This window comes from Schistocerca gregaria, unplaced genomic scaffold (assembly GCF_023897955.1).
Source record: "Schistocerca gregaria isolate iqSchGreg1 unplaced genomic scaffold, iqSchGreg1.2 ptg000179l, whole genome shotgun sequence".
NCBI classification, from domain to species: Eukaryota; Metazoa; Arthropoda; class Insecta; order Orthoptera; family Acrididae; genus Schistocerca; species Schistocerca gregaria.
In genome coordinates, this window is record NW_026061729.1 from 1,650,953 (window position 1) to 1,669,398 (window position 18,446).

Here is an 18,446-nt window from a genome sequence, read left to right on the forward strand (position 1 = left end):
AAAACAGATATATCAATTAGCCACAGATGTCGTAGTAAAATTTTTAGTTTTCAAATAAACCTTTTTAAAAAAAGACGAGTAATTTTTATTCGTAAGATTTCCATAGCACTGAAATACGGCGTTATTACAGAAAAAAATGGGAAAAGTTATGTATGCCACTTTAATAACACTGCTGATAGAAACGAGCAACAAATGGATTGGTCCAACATTGCCGAGACAATACTGTGCCTGTTATACAAGCAGAGCGCGAGACTGGACACAGTTTCTCGCTGTTGTCGAACGTCAGTTGTAACATAGAATGGCACCATCTGGAAGTCTGGAAGTATTTTACGATATGCGGTACGAGTGAAGAACAAAGTTAGATTTGGTCGACTTGCGACATCATACAAGGAAAAAAGTTAAAATTTAACAAATCATTCATAGTTCTGGATAAAAGTAGAAAGTGCCTGATCTGCTGCTGTGTCTACGTAGTATGCCGTTATCTGCTTTTAGCCCTTAAAAACAGAGAAATTAAAACGAAAAAGAGAGTTCTCCTGCCGCAGTTTTCACTCTTTATCGCTGGACTATACGTAATGCCTGCATAGTGCTGTGATAACCGATTACAATATAATTTTTGAGCAGAGCTTCTAAAAACTATAATCAGTAGGATAATATTGCCAGTTTTCTGTAGTATAGAAGCACTCGCCAGCAGCGAAGATCGGACAAAGTTTTATTTGACTATTTAATTTAAAGAAATTAGAATTATATTAATACCGTCAGTTGCTCGCGGGCGTTGATAAATATCAACGTGGACAAGTGAAAATGTGTGCCGCGACCGGGACTCGAACCCGGGATCTCTTGCTAAAATGACAGACGCTCTATCCATCTGAGGCACAGAGGACACAGTGTATGGTTCGACTGCAGGGACTATCTCGCGCACGCCTCCTGCGAGACTCACATTCTCACCTTGAATGTCCATACACTACAGTCGTAGAGTCCCACTCCAACACACTCATTCCTCGTGGAAGACATGTCCATATCAATATAAGTATATGGTTCTGGCAATACCAGCCATGACCTTCTTCTGTGAAGATGCACACGTATTCCCCGAACTGGACTTGGTAAGAATGTGTTCCACGAGTAATGAGTGTGTCGGTGTGGGACACTACGAATGTAGTGTGTGGACATGCAAGGTGAGAATGTGAGTCTCGCGGGAGGCGTGCGCGAGATAGTACCTGCAGTCACACTATCGTCTGTGCCCTCGGTGGCTCAGATGGGCAGAGCACCTGCCATGTAAGCAGGAGATCCCGGGTTCGAGTCCCAGACGTGCACACATTGTCACCTGTCGCCGTTGATATATATCGACACACGTGAGCAGCTGACGGTATTAATATAATTCTAATTTCGTTCTGAACGGCTGCAGGTCATCATAAGGGTATTTAATTTGACATTTTGATTCCATTTATCAAGAAACTGAGAAAGTAAAAATTGTTTAATCTTTGTTTGATTTCTACGTTTACTAGAGAAAATAGTGTAAATAAAAGACTGAAAATCGGTTATTACAAGAACTGGTATTGTGACGGGCTTTAACAATTAGCTTAAAGAAGGGTTGGGAAACTGATAAGAGCCGAAAACCAGTTATTTCAGCGATAACCAACATTCCCACTGGTGTTCTGAGTGGTAAGATTGACGCACAAGGACAACAAGAACAGTTTCTCAGAAAGGTTACTGGAGCTCTGATGTTCTCAAAATGAACGGGCCAGCCATTGGCGTCTGCGAGGGTGAAGGGGAGGGGGAGGGGAGGAGGTCGGGAGGGGAGGATAGGCAAAAGGGCACTTTCACCCATCGCCCCCAACCCTCCCTGGAATCTGGAGTAAAGAGTTTTTATTCGTTACAGTATACTCTTCCAGATAAGAATTCTCCACAATACTGATAAACCTTAGCTTTGGCCAGTTGTAGCGCTTATAGAGTTAGGGTCTTGTAGCTTGATGCACCTCGTAACTGACCAGCTGATTTGTACACAGAGTGCCAGTTTCAGAATCATGCACTCCAGCCCCGACCCGCCTTCCCCCCTCCCCACCACTGGAAATATTTCTGCAGACTCCAGTCTGCCACTGTGCATATATTTTGATAACATCCTGGTTTTAATAGCATCGAAGGAACAGCATTGTGCAGTAAAAGGGTAGACCTAGCACAGAACACACCATTCACAATGAAACGCATCACTTAGTAGATGGTGAAGTACTCTGAAGCTAGCCAGATAGAAACAGAACCTCCTGGCACTGCATCTAACCCAAATTCTAATCTTACACTAATCTCTTGTATGTACCTACCACGCCCTCAAAGAGCCAACGATTTACTATTATCAGAAGTTCCGAAAAATGAGGAAGAAATTGACCCACACTTTTTTGCGTTGTTTATTATTTCGATTACACCATAAAGGGAATGGACTTGTAGCCACAGGTTACACAAGCGATAGATGGTTTAAAATACATAAAAAGAGATGACAATAAGAAACGCTTTTTAAAAACACAATGATGCACGGCTTTTACGATTTTTACAGGAAAAAAATGGATGACAAAATAAAGGTTTTTCAAAAATACGCTGGTAGACAATATTGGGGATTTTTTATCTTTATAGATGACTAGCGGAAAAGCTTTGTGTTGATCAGGCATTTATTTAGAGCTGTGCGTCCACGTCCGTACTATGCAGCGACTGGCCTTGTCCTGAGTTTTTATGACGTATCTCCCGAAACATGTGTCGTACAATGATATAATTTTGTAGGTACATTCAGCGTCATATGCGGATACTGTCTGCAAAATTTATTGCGAATATAGTAGCAAAGAAGTAACAAATTTAAATGTCACGAATGCTGTGATGCCCACACACTTGGGTGTAACTAATGTACACGGGATGCTTAGCACGATCATTATGGCTATCATCACCTGTGGTCGTAATTGGACCAGCTGTGTCGACGTAGTGAAAATATAAATGTGCATAACATGGTAAATGTCCATTCTTCCCAGCCATCAGACCTGAACTACGATCAAAAATATCATAAAAAGTGGTAGGGGCAATGGCCTTGCCGCAGTGGATACACCGGTTCCCGTCAGATAACTGAAGTTTAGCACTTTCGGGCGTGGTCGGCACTTGGATGGGTGACCATATGGGCCGCTATGCGCTGTTGGCATTTTTCGGGTTGCACTCAGCCTTCCGATGCCAATTGAGGAACTACTCGTCCGAATAGTAGCGGCTCCAGTCAAAGGAAACTACCACAACGAGTGGGAGAGCCAGCTCCTCCTCCACCCTCAGTGAGAATGACGTGGCGGTCGGATGGTCCTGATTGGCCACTTGTGACCTGAACACGGAGTGCTTTTTTAAAGTAGTACTCCCTACATAAAACTGACAGTCTAGGCTCAGGGACTGTCCACGGTAAATGCTGCAATGGACCTACGAATACTATTAAAATAACGGTTTGAGTTCTCTTTAATTGTCCAATCATCTGAAGTGAGTCCTTATTGCAGTACGCCGAAAAATAGATTTTATGTTAATGGCGGATAAATTTTATGTGAATGGCGGCAAATTAACTTTACCCTAATGACACACAAGGTCAATGCCGTACTATCACGTAAAGTATTCTCAGATCGAAATGTTTTGCATTACAAAATCTCCAATGTAGATTCATAATACCGCAATTATAATTCTCAAAATAATTTGGAGCTACGTTCAATGCATATTTAAATGCATCTTTCAAAACAATAACAGAATTCTCATTAGGTCATCATTATCAATGGCTAGAGTATTCTCACTATGGCTTCTTCAGTACGCTGTTTTGTTTTCCACTGTTGACAATAGAAACGATCTGGCAGATGTGACATTGTAGATGCGCAGTATGCGTGTCTTAATGCAAATAAACCGTCTGGAACATTTACCCTTGAACGTCCCTATAATGGGATTTCAAGGAACGTTATTACTTTCCTGTGTCCATTTCCATCACAAAAGCTGATCGCCACGACTGGGGAAGGGGAGGAGGGGGTGGGCTGAAAGTTGGCAGCAGTGGCAGAAAAACCGAAGAAAACCTCACGTTTTCGTCATTTGTTTTCATAATGAAGTAGTGCCAATTCATCACATCGCACGCTTTTCTCTCGGAAACGGTAAAATTCATCGTCTGGATATCAATGTCGCCTGCTGAGGTATGCAGTCGCACCACTCTGTACGAAATAGGTTCTAAGCTGATGCAGTCGACAAGTAACATCGAAATATATCGTCACCTAGAAATACATCGACACCTCGAAATAAATCCACACCTCGAAATAAATCGCCACCTCGAAATAAATCGCCACCTCGAAATAAATCGCAACCTCGAAAAATCGCAACCTCGAAATAAATCGACACCGTGAAATAAATCGAAACCTCGAAATAAATCGACACCTCCAAAAAACCGCTACACCGAAATGAGTCGATATCCCGAAGTATATCGACATCTAGACGCATTTCGGCTTACCATATAGACCGAAATCTCGATGCTAGTCGACATATCGAGATAAATTGAGGTACAGAAATATATCGATATCTCGAAATATATTGGTACCACGTAATATAAAGATATCTCTCAAAATAGCGATATCTAGAAATTTATGGATTACTAGAGATATGGAGGTACCTTGAATTATATCGATATCTCGATAAGAATCGATATCTGTAGTACACCAATACATGGAAATATATCGATACCTGGAAATATATAGACAACCTTAATTGTGTCGGTATATCAAAATAAATCGATATCTCGATATAACGGATACTCTAAATCAATCGATATCTCGAAATAAGTAGACTCCTCAATATAGATAGATATCTCGAAATAAATCGATATCATGATTTAATGTGCGCATCTACGTAAGTCGATATATCGAATTGAATCGATAATGGGAAAAGTATGGACGTCACAAAATAAATCTGTACCCCTAAGAAAACGATTATCGAAATAAATAGATATAACGAAATATATCGCTATCTTGATAAATACCATTATCTAGTGGTCGGATAAATGTTTCAAGATGACATGACATAACAGTATAGTCTACATACATGAAAATACTTTGGATTTTCAATATATCGATAGATTTCTAGACCTCGGGAAAAAAAATCTTTGATCCGACCTCGGGGCAAAAACGCAGACCTCGGGAAAAAACGTCGACCTCGGGGAAAAACGCCGACCTTAGGGCAAAAACGCCGACCTCGGGGAAAAACGCCGCCCTCGGGGCAAAAACGCCGACCTCGGGGAAAAACGCCGACCTCGGGGGAAAACGCCGACCTCGGGGAAAAACGCCGACCTTGGGAAAAACGACGACATCGTGGAAAAACGCCGACCTTGGGGAAAAACGACGACATCGTGGAAAAACGCCGACATCGGGGAAAAACGCCGCTGTTGGGAAAAAACGCCGACCTCGGGGAAAAACGCCCACCTCGGGGAAAAACGCCGACCTCGGGGAAAAACGCCGACCTTGGGAAAAACGACGACCTCGGGAAAAACGACGACCTTCAGAAAACTGCTGACCTCAGGAAAAATCCAGTTCCATTAATTTACATAGACAATAATGTTAGTTACCATTAGGTTCTCAAAATGCAATCAAATTCCTGGTATTTATCACCTCACACAAAAAATGGTCATGACAGAAAAGTCTCGTTCTTTAGAAAGTTTAGAATGAGATGTTCTAAATAATGCAGATAATCCATTTACAATAATCTACAAGCACTGCACAATGGGAAGAGACTGTCAACCAGAGCACTTTGAAATAGTGCACAGCCAGGAAGACAGAGGTTGCATTGCTGTTTATAATCCTCTGGTGCTTGAGATTCAGAATCCAGGATTGCCTCGAATGAGAACAGCACGAATGAATGTCCTGCACCAGTATAGAACTTACTCTGGAACTCCACAGAAAATCACAAGGCACAATTATATCACATCATTTTCAGCAAACTACAGAAGCCTCTAGTGGACATAACAACGTCGTCACCTCCTTCACTAGTGAAAGATCTTAGTAGCTATTGAGTCAAGAGTAGGTGGCCAATTAATAATTTGTTGTTCAAAGCTAACTTCAGTGTATATGGGAATACTCAGTGGACATCTTTAACCATCATATTTTACTGTCAACTTCCCAGACTATAAGTATAAGCAGAGCTTGGTCTTTACCAATCCGAGATTGTTTAGAATAGGTATCAATGGAATCAGATCCACTGGGCATTTAGAAAAACCTGCTTTAAACAATATGAGCAGGCAATAGACACAGACACAGAATTTGAAATTTCTCTGTGAAGCGGTTACCTTCATCGTCTTCAAACTTACTTTGTGTGCTGCGGTATGCGGAGGCACTAATAGCAACACAGTAAAACACAGAAGAAACTTATAAGTTGATGTAATCAGCCAGTAAGAAGCAGTAAAATTCAAGTTTTAGTAATCGATTATTGACTTATTATCCGGCTTTGGTGCCTCAGACATGTCCGACGACCTTAAGATTTGGCATGAAACGAAGTCAGGAAGACACGTTACACAATAGAATTGGAAAAGTGTTCATGTGTTGTAAAAACCTAAGAAATCGTCCCGTTTTCGTCAATTGCCGTCGAATCGACGTAATGACATATCGTCACATTGGATGCTTTTCTCTATAAAACAGTTACATTTATCGTCTGGAAACTTATGTCCCTGGCTGCGGCATGCGGAGGCACTAATAGCAACTCCATAGAACACAGAGGAAGCTTCTAAGTTATTGGTTCAAATGGCTCTGAGCACTATGGGACTTAACATCTGTTTTCATCAGTCCCCTAGAGCGTAGAACTCCTTAAACCTAACTAACCTAAGGACATTAAACACATCAATGCCCGAGCAGGATTCGAACCTCCGAGCGTAGCAGTCCCGCGGTTCCGGACTGAGCGCCTGAACTTCTTGACCGCCGCGGCCGGCTCTAAGTTGATGTAATCGGCCAGTAAGAAGCAGTACAATTCAAGTTTTAGCTATCGATTATTGACTTATTAGCCGCCTATGGCGCCAGGGATATGACTGACGACGTTACGATTTTGCATGAAACGAGGTCTGGGAGCCACGTTACACGAGAATGTGTGAAAACTGATCACATGTAGTAAAAACTTAAGAAATCCTCCCGTTTTCGGCATCTACTATCGAATCGACGAAATACCAGATCGCCACAATGGCCGCTCTTCTCTCTGAAAAGGTTACATTTATCGTGGGCAAAGCTATGTCGTGTGCTGCGATATGCGGAGACACTAAAAGCACCATAGTAGAACACAGAAGAAGCTTCTAAGTTGATGTAATAGCCAGTAAGAAGCAGTACAATTTAAGTTTATTTATCGATTTTTGACTTTTTAGCCTTCTTTGGTGCCTTGGATATCAGCTAGGTCCTTACCATTTTGCATGCAGGGACGACTAGCAGCCACGTTGCACGGGAGAATGTGAAAAGTGATCATATGTAGTAAAAACCTAAGAAGTCCGCCAGGTTTCGTCATTTGCTATCGAATCGACTTTATGTCAGTTCGTCACATTGGCCGCTCTACACTTTGAAACGGTTACATTTATCGTGTGGAAGGCTATGTCGCGTGCTGCGATATGCGGAGACACTAATAGCACCATAGTAGAACACAGAAGAAGCTACTAAGTAGATGTAATAGCCTGTATGCAGCAGTAAAATTCAAGTATAGTTATCGATTTTTTTACTTTTTAGCCTTCTCTGGAGCCTTGGACATGAGCTAGGACATTAAGATTTTGCATGCAGGGAGGTCTAGCAGCCACGTTGCAGGGGACAATGAGAAAAGAGTTCATATGTAGTAAAAACCTAACAAATCCGACCGTTTTCGTCATTTGCGATCGAATCGATTTAATGTCAGATGGTCACATTGGCCGCTCTTCTCTCTGAAACGGTTACATTTATCGAGTGCAAAGCTATGTCGCGTACTGCGATATGCGGAGACACTAAAAGCACCATAGTAGAACACAGAAGAAGCTTCTAAGTTGATGTAATATCCAGTAAGAAGCAGTACAATTCAAGTTATCGATTTTGACTCTTTAGTCGGCTTTGGGGTTTGGACATGAACTACGAACTGAAGATTTTGCATGCAGGGAGGACTAGCAGCCACGTCGCACGGGAGTATTTGAAACCTATTTATATGTAGAAAAAACCTAAGAAATCCGCCCGTTTTCGTCATATGCTATCGAATCGATTTAATGACAGCACGTCACATTGTCAGCTCTACTCTCTGAAACGGTTACATTTATCGTGTGGAAGGCTATGACGCGTGCTGCGATATTCGGAGACACTAAAAGCACTATAGTAGAACACAAGAAGATTCTTAGTTGATGTAATAGCCAGTAAGAAGCAGTGCAATTTAAGTTTAGTTATCGATTTTTCAATTTTTAGGCGGCTTTGGTGCCTTGGACATAAGCTATGACCTTAAGATTTTGCATGCAACGAGGACTAGCAGCCACGTTGCACGGGGGAATGTGAAAAGTGTTCATATGTAGTAAAAATCCAACAAATCCGACCGTTTTCGTCATTTGCTACCGAATCGACTTAATGTCACATCGTCACATTGGCCGCTCTACTCTCTGAAACGGTTACATTTATCATGTGGAAGGCTATGTCGCTTGCTGCGATATGCGGAGACACTAAAAACACCATAGTGGAACACAGAAGAAGCTACTAAGTTGATGTAATAGCCAGTAAGAAGCAGGACAATTCAAGATTAGTTATCGATTTTTTACTTTTTAGCCTTCTTTGGAGCCTTGGACATGAGCTAGGACCTTAAGATTTTGCATGCAGGGTCTAGCAGCCACGTTGCAGGGGACAATGAGAAAAGTGTTCATATGTAGTACAAACCTAACAAATCCGTCCCTTTTCGTTATTTGCTATCGAATCGACTTAATGTCAAATGGTCACATTGGCCGCTCTTCTCTCTGAAACGGTTACATTTATCGTGTGCAAAGCTATGTCGTGTACTGCGGAATGCGGAGACACTAAAAGCACCATAGTAGAACACAGAAGAAACTTCTAAGTTGATGTACTAGCCAGTAAGAAGCAGTGCAATTCAAGTTATCGATTTTGTACTTTTTAGCCGGCTTTGGGGCACTGGACATGAGCTAGGAACTTAAGATTTTGCATGCAGGGAGGACTAGCAGCCACGTTGCACGGTAGTATGTGAAAAATATTCATATGTAGTAAAAACATAAGAAATCGGCCCGTTTTCGTCATTTGCTATCGAATCGAGTTTATGTCAGATCGTCGCATTGGCTGCTCTACACTCTGAAACGGTTACATTTATCGTGTGCAACGCTATGTCGCGTGCTGCGATATGCGGAGACACAAAAAGCACCATAGTAGAATACAGAAGAAGATTCTACGTTGATGTAACAGCCAGTAAGGAGCAGTACAATTCAAATTTATTTATCGATTTTTGACTTTACGCGTTACATAACTTGTAGGAACATGAAAAGTATTGACCTTGACGCTCTAACAGCCGATTGCTCAGAAATCTCATGGCATCAAATAATCAGAGAACCTTCAATCGACGGCAAAATTAATGAACTTGGTGATAAACTCTTTGCCCTCTATGACAAACATGCACCTGCGCACACAGTCCGTGTAAGAAAATCTCCTGCTCCATGGCTGACAGCTGAATTACGTCAAAGGATGACTAATAATGATGCTGCCCACAGGCGTTTCAAGGCAGATCCGAAAACCGAGCGTTTCGAAGAATATAGAAAGCTACGGAACAGAGTGAAACAATGCATTCGCAATGCCAAAATCAGGCACGCTCGCTCCCTTGTATGCAGCGATCTGAAACCCACGACTCTATGGAAGAATCTCCGTAGCTTGGGGGTCGGAAAGGCAAAATCGGAAACTACTTTTCATGTGTCAGCTAACGAATTAAATGAATTCTTCTCTGCACCTCTGATTACCAGCACGGCTGATAATTACCGCCCACAAGAATCCCCAAACAGGATAACTAACAACGATACCTTCCATCTAAAACATGTAACAACAAATACGGCAAGAATAGCAATAATGAGAATCTCTTCTGATGCAATAGGCAACGACATTATCGGTATAACCATGATTAAGAATGTTGCCGATATCTTAGTACCTGTCTTAACTGACATATTTAATTTTTCCCTCGTGAACGGAATATACCCCACTGCATGGAAAAGAAGCATAATTCGACCCATCCCTAAGATCGAAAACCCGCAACTGCCTAGTGATTACCGACCAATTAGCATACAGCCTGCTGTTTCCAAAGCACTTGAATATATTGTTCATGACCAAATCACTGAACACTTGCATGAATTCAGTCTATATGACAAATTTCAATCTGGTTTCCGTAAGCATCACAGCACAAACACTGCTCTAATTAAAGTAACTGATGACCTGAAATATGCCATCGACAATCGAAAGGCAACAATATTGACGCTACTGGACTTCAGCAAAGCTTTTGACACTGTTAACTTTGACATATTACTCAGAAAAATGCAACAGCTTAATTTCTCTGATAGTGCAATGAGATGGTTTGAAAGCTACTTAAAAGACAGACAGCAATGTGTTGTCTGCGCAAATGAAAAATCTTCCTCGAAACATGTTTCTTCGGGAGTGCCACAAGGATCAGTCTTAGGACCACTGTTGTTTTCGTCGGTTTTGTCCTCCTGTAAACATATGCCGACGACCTCCAGCTCTACCTAAGCGTCAGACCTGAAGACGTAAACACTGCAATCGCTCTGATGAATGATGATCTGTCTTCAGTAGTGACATGGGCGAAAAACCAGGGGCTTAAATTAAACGCAAAAAAGACGCAAGTAATCTTAATAGCCCATCAGAAATTAATAAGTTCAGATTTCCGCGAACGGCTACCTCCTATTCTGCTCGAAGGTACTCCAATACCATATCAGAAAAAAGTGAAAAACTTGGGTGTAACTTTGGACGAGCATCTCAACTGGGCGGAGAATACAGTCGCTGTGTGCCGAAAGACGTCTGCTTCTCTCTATGCTCTCAAAAAGTTTCGGAACATATTCCCACAGAACTTGAAACGCCAGCTCGTGCAAGCACTCGTTCTACCGAACCTCCACTATTGTGATGTGATTCAACAAGGCATGAGTAGTGAAAACAAAAGACGGCTAGAGCTAACCATGAATGCCTGTGTGCGTTACACCTGCAACATTCGCCGATATGATCATGTTAGTGCTTCATACTCCGAGCTAGGGTGGCTGCGGCCGGACAAACTGCGTGACTACCACACTATATGTCTACTTCACCGACTCCTCGTCGCGCAAGCACCCCAGTACCTAGCTTCAGAGATTAAAAACGTGTAATGCCATCATAATCGAAACACGAGGTCGCTCTTATCTGGTATCCTAGCTGTGCCCACTCACAAAACAAAAACTTTTGCAAACTCCTTCTCAGTTGCCGCTGTTCGCCTCTGGAACAAACTGCCCCTCACCTTGAGGAAAATTCAATCTCCTGTTGCTTTTAAGAAGAAGTTGAAGCATTTCCTACTATCATCCGCATGAAAATTCTCCACAAAATTAATGTGCAAGGCCAATCCCCTCATATGTCAAATAGCAAAGCTAGCGTCTCCTATCTTGCTTCTGAGATGCCTTCCTCTTCATCTATCTCTATTAGCCACGCAGTCTTCTTTTCCTTTATATTTTCCTTAATTATGTTTCATCATGTCCCTCTATTCCTCTCCTCCCTTCACCATGAGTTCCCCCCACACTCCCTGCTGCCAGCACTCCTATCTGAAATCTTTCTCTTCAATAATGTATTTTTCGAGGTGTACCTTTCTAATTGTTTATCTCACTTTTTGTATTAGATGTAGTTTAACATGCCTGCTACAACTTATGACTGTAAAATAAGTAGAATGCCTGGTTAGATGTAAGAGAGGGACTGATGGCCCTAATCTTGTCAGGTTAAATAAAAAAATAAATAAATAAATAAATAAATTTGCTATCGAATCGACTTAAAGTCAGATCGTCACATTGGCCGCTCTTCGCTCTGAAACGGTTACATTTATCTTGTGCAACGCTACGTCGCGAGCTGCGAAATGCGGAGACACTAAAAGAACCATAGTATAACAGAGAAGAAGCTTCTAAGTTGAAGTAATAGCCAGTATAAAGCAGTACAATTAAAGTTTAGTTTTCGATTTTTGGCTTTTTAGCCGGCTTTGGCGCCTTGCAAATGAGGCAGGACCTTAAGATTTTGCATGAAGGGAGGACTAGCACCAACGTTGCACGAAAGAATGTGAAAAGTGTTCATATGTAGTAAAAACCTAAGAAATCCGCCCGTTTGCGTCATTTGCTATCGAATCAACTTAATGTCATATAGTCACATTGGCCGCTCTTCTCTGTGAAACGGTTACATTTATCGCGTGCAAAGCTATGTCGCGCGCTGCGATATACGGAGACACTAAAAGCACCATAGTAGAACACAGAGGAAGCTTCTAAGTTGATGTAATGGCCAGTAAGAAGCAGTACAAATAAAATTTAGTTACCGATTTTTGACTTTTTAGCCGGCTTCGGTGCCTTGGACATGAGCTAGGACCTTACGATTTTGCATGAAGGGAGGACTAGCAGAAACGTTGCACAGAAGAATTTGAAAATTGTTCATATGTAGTAAAAACCTGAGAAATCTGCCCGTTTTCGTCATTTGCTATCGAATCGACGTAATGTCAGATCGTCAAACTGGCAGCTTTTCTCTCTGAAACAGTTACATTTATCGTGTGCAAATCTTTGTCGCGTGCTGTGATATGCGGAGACACTAAAAGCACCTTAGTAGAGCACAGAAGAAGCTTCGAAGTTGATCTAATTGCCTGTAAGAAGCAGTACAATTAAAGTTTAGTTATCGATTTTTGCCTTTTTAGGGGGCTTTGCTGACTTTGACATGAGCTAGGACCTTAAGATTTTGCATGAAGGGAGGACTAGCTAACACCTTGCATGGGAGAAAGTGGAGAGTGTTCATATGTAGTAAAAACCAAAGAAATCCGCCCGTTTTCGTCATTTGCTTTCGAATCGAGTTAATGTCTGATCGTCACATTGGCCGCTCTTCTCTCTGAAACGGTTACATTTACCGTGTGCAAAGCTATGTCGCGTGCTTCCGAATGCGGAGACACTAAAAGCACCATAGTAGAACACAGAAGAGGCTTCTAAGTTGATGTAATAGCCAGTAAGAAGCAGTACCATTCAAGTTTACTTACCGATTTTTGACTTTTTAGCCGGCTTTGGTGCGTTGGACTTGAGCAAGGGCCTTAAGATTTTGCATGAAGAGAGGACTAGCAGCCACGTTGCATGGGAGAATCTGAAAAGATTTCATATGTAGTAAAAACCTAAGAAATCAGCCCGTTATCGTCATTTGCTATCGAGTCGACTTAATGTCAGATCGTCACATTGGCCGCTCTTCTCTCTGAAACGGTTACATTTAACGTGTGCAAAGCTATGTCTCTTGCTGCGAAATGCGGAGACACTAAAAGCACCATAATAGAACACAGAAGAATCTTCTAAGTTAATGTAATAGACAGTAAGAAGCAGTACAATTCAAGTTTTAGTTACAGGTTATAGAATATTTAGCCGGGTTCGGTGCCTTGGAAATGAGCTAGTACCTTAAGATTTTGCATAAAGGGAGGACTAGCAACCCCGTTGCACGGGAGTATTTCATAAGTGTGCATATGTGATAATAACCTAAGAAATCAGCCCGTTATCTTCATTTGCTATCTATTCGGCTTCATGTTAGATGGTCACATTGGCCCCTCTTCTTGCAGGGTGGACTAGCAGTCACGTTGCACAGGAGAATGTGAAAAGTGTTCATATGTAGTAAGAACCTGAGAAATCCGCCAGTTTTCGTCATTTGTCTTTGAATCGACTTAATGTCAGATCGTCACACTGGCCGCTCTTCTCTCTGTAACGGTTACATTTATCGTGTGCAAAGCTATGTCGCGTGATGCGGAATGCGGAGACAATAAAAGCACCATAGTAGAACACAGATGAAGCTTCTAAGTTGACGTAATAGCCAGTAAGACGCCGTAAAATATTAGTTTTAGCTACCGATTATTGACTTTTTAGCCGCCTTTGGTTCCTTGGACATGAGCTAGGACGTTACGATTTTGCATGAAGTTAAGAATTACAGCCACGTTGCACGGGACAATGTGAAAAATGTTCATATGTTGTAAAAACCTAAGACATCCGCCCGTTTTCGTCAGTTGCTATCGATTCTACTTAATGTCATATCGTCACATTAGCCGCACTTCTCCCTGAAACGGTTACATTTGTCGTGTGCAAAGCTATGTCGCGTGCTGCGGAATGCGGAGACACCAAAAGCCCCGTAGTAGAACACAGAAGAAGCTTCTAAGTTGATGTAATAGCGAGTAAGGAGCAGTATTATTTAAGTTTTAGTGATCGATTTTTAAATTTTTAGCCGTCTTTGGTGCCTTGGACATGACCTAGGACACTAAAAGCACCATAGCAGAACACAGAAGAAGCTTCTAAGTTGATGTAACAGCGAGTAAGAAGCAGTACAATTCAAGATTAGTTATCGATTTTTGACTTTTTAGCCGGCTTTGGTGTCTTGGCCATGAGTTAGGACCTTACGATTTTGCATGAAGGGAGGACTAGCAGCCACGTTGCACGGGAGAATGTGAAAAGTGTTCATATGTAGTAAAAACCTAAGACATCCGCCCGTTTTCGTCGTTTGCTATCGATTCGACTTTATATCAGATCGTCACATTGGCCGCTCTTCTCTCTGAAACGGTTACATTTATCGTGCGCAAAGCTTTGTTGCGTGCTGCGAAACTCGGAGACATTAAAGCACAATAGTAGAACGTAGAAGGAGCTTCTAAGTTGATGTAATAACCAGTAAGAAGCAGTACAATACAAGTTTTATTTATCGATTGTTGACTTTACAGCCGGATTTGGTGCCTTGGACATGATCTAGGACCTTACGATTTTGCATGAAGGGAGGACTAGCAGCCATCTCACACGGTAGAATGTGAAAAGTGTTCATATGTAGTAAAAACCTGAGAAATTCGTCCGTTTTCGTCACTTGCTATCGACTCGACTTAATGTCAGATCGTCACATTGGCCGCTCTTCTCTCCGAAACGGTTACATTTATCGGGTGCAAAGCTATGTCGCGTGCTGCGGAATGCGGAGACACCAAAATCCCCATAGTAGAACACAGAAGAAGCTTCTAAGTTGATGTAATAGCCAGCAAGGAGCAGTACAATTTAAGTTTTAGCGATCGATTTTTAAATTTTTAGCCGGCTTTGGTGCCTTGGACATGAACTAGTACCTTAAGATTTTGCATGAAGGGAGGACTCGCAACCACGTTGCACGGGAGAATGTGAAACGTGTCCATATGTAGTAAGAAACTAAGAAATCCGCCCGTTTTCGTCATTTGCTATCGACCCGACTTAATGTCAGATCGTCACATTGGCCGCTCTTCTCTCCGAAACGGTTACATATATCGTGTGCAAAGCTATGTTGCGTGCTGCGATATGCGGAGACTCTAAAAGCACCATAGTAGAACACAAAAAAGTTTCTAAGTTGATGTAATAGACATTAAGAAGCAGTAGAACTCAAATATAGTTATCGATTTTTGAATTTTTAGCCGGCTTTGGTGCCTTGGACATGAGGTAGGAACTTAAGAATTTACATGCAGGGAGGACTAGCAGCCACGTTGCACGGGAGAATGTGAAACGTGTTCATATGTAGTAAAAACCTAAGAAATCCGAACGCTTTCGTCATTTGCTATCGAATCGACTTAATGTCAGATGGTCACATTGGAGGCTGTTCTATATGAAACGGTTACATTTATCGTGTGCAAAGCTACGTCGCGTGCTGCGATATGCGGAGACAGTACAAGCACCATAGTAGAACGCAGAAGAAGCTTCCAAGTTGACGTAATAGCCAGTAAGAAGCCGTAATATAATCGTTTTAGTTATCGATTATTAACTTTTTAGCCGGCTTTGGTGCCTTGAACATGAGCTAGGACCTTAAGAATGTCTATAAAGGGAGGACTAGCAGCCACGTTGCACGGGAGAATGTGAAAAGTGATCGAATGTAGTAAAAAACAAAGTAATCCGCTTGTTTTCGTCATTTGCCATCGATTCGACTTTATATCAGATCGTCACATTGGCCGCTCTTCTCCCTGAAACGGTTACATTTATCGTGTGCAAAGCTATGTTGCGTGCTGCGATATGCGGAGACACTAAAAGCACCATAGTAGAACACAGAAAAAGCTTCTAAGTTGATGTAATAGCCAGTAAGAAGCAGAAGAAATCAAATTTAGCTATCGATTTTTGAATTTTTAGCCGGCTTTGGTGCCTTGGACATGAGGTAGGATCTTAATATTTTGCATGAAGGGAGGACTAACAGCCACGTTGCACTGGAGAATGTGAAAAGAGATCGCATGTAGTAAAAACCTAAGGAATCCGCCCGTTGTCGTCATTTGCTATCGAAAAGACTTAATGTCAGATCGTCACACTGGTCGCTCTTCTCTCTGAAACGGTTACATTTATCGTGTTCTAAGCTATGTCGCGTGCTGCGGAATGCGGAGACACTACAAGCACCATAGTAGAACACAGAACAAGCTTCTAAGTTGACGTAATAGACAGTAAGAAGCCGTAAAATAATTGTTTCAGCTATCGATTATTGACTTTTTAGTCGTCTTTGGTGCCTTGGACATGAGCTAGGAAATTAAGAATTTGTATTATGGGAGGACTAGCAGCCACGTTGCACGGGAGAATGTGAAAAGTGTTCATATGTAGTAAAAACCTAAGACATCCGCCCGTTTTCGTCGTTTGCTATCGATTCGATTTTATATCAGATCGTCACATTGGCCGCTCTTCTCTCTGAAACGGTTACATTTATCGTGCGCAAAGCTTTGTTGCGTGCTGCGAAACTCGGAGACATTAAAGCACAATAGTAGAACACAGAAGGAGCTTCTAAGGTGATGTAATAACCAGTAAGAAGCAGTACAATACAAGTTTTAATTATCGATTGTTGACTTTACAGCCAGATTTGGTGCCTTGGACATGAGCTAGGACCTTACGATTTTGCATGAAGGGAGGACTAGCAGCCATCTCGCACGGGAGAATGTGAAAAGTGTTCATATGTAGTAAAAACCTGAGAAATTCGTCCGTTTTCGTCACTTGCTATCGATTCGTCTTAATGTCAGATCGTCACATTGGCCGCTCTTCTCTCCGAAACGGTTACATTTATCGGGTGCAAAGCTATGTCGCGTGCTGCGGAATGCGGAGACACCAAAATCCCCATAGTAGAACACAGTAGAAGCTTCTAAGTTGAAGTAATAGCCAGTATAAAGCAGTACAATTAAAGTTTAGTTTTCGATTTTTGGCTTTTTAGCCGGCTTTGGCGCCTTGCAAATGAGGTAGGACCTTAAGATTTTGCATGAAGGGAGGACTAGCACCAACGTTGCACGAAAGAATGTGAAAAGTGTACATATGTAGTAAAAACCTAAGAAATCCGCCCGTTTTCGTCATTTGCTATCGAATCAACTTAATGTCATATAGTGACATTGGCCGCTCTTCTCTGTGAAACGGTTACATTTATCGCGTGCAAAGTTATGTCGCGTGCTGAGATATTCGGAGACACTAAAAGCACCATAGTAGAACACAGAAGAAGCTTCTAAGTTGATGTAATGGCCAGTAAGAAGCAGTACAAATAAAATTTAGTTATCGATTTTTGACTTTTTAGCCGGCTTCGGTGCCTTGGACATGAGCTAGGACCTTACGATTTTGCATGAAGGGAGGACTAGCAGAAACGTTGCACGGGTGAATGTGAAAAGTTTTCATATGTAATAACAACCTAATAAATCCGCCCGTTTTCGTCATTTGCTATTGAATTGACTTAATGTCAGGTCGTCACATTGGCCGCTCTTCCCTGTGAAACAGTGACATTAATCATGTGCAGAGCTATGTCGCCTGCGGTTGCGGAGACACTAAAATCCCCATAAAAGAACACAGATGAAGTTTCTAATTTGATGTAAATGCCAGTAAGAAGCAGTACAATTCAAGTTTAGTTATCGATTTTTGACTTTTGAGCTGGCTTTGGTGCCTTGGACATGGTCTAGGACCTTAAGATTTTGCATGAAGGGACACCTAGCTGCCACGTTGCACGGGAAAATGTAAAAAGTGTTCATATGTAGTAAAAACCTAAGAAATCCGCCTGTTTTCGTCATCTGCTATCGAATCGACTCAATGTCACATGGTCACGTTGACCGCTCTTCTCCTGAAACGGTTACATTTATCGTGTGCAAAGCTATGTCGCGTGCTGCGGAATGCGGAGAATCTAAATGTACCATAGTAGAACACGGAAGAAGGTTCTAAGTTGATGTAATAGTCAGTTAGAAGCAGTAATATAATAGTTTTAGCTATAGATTATTGACTTTTTAGCCGGCTT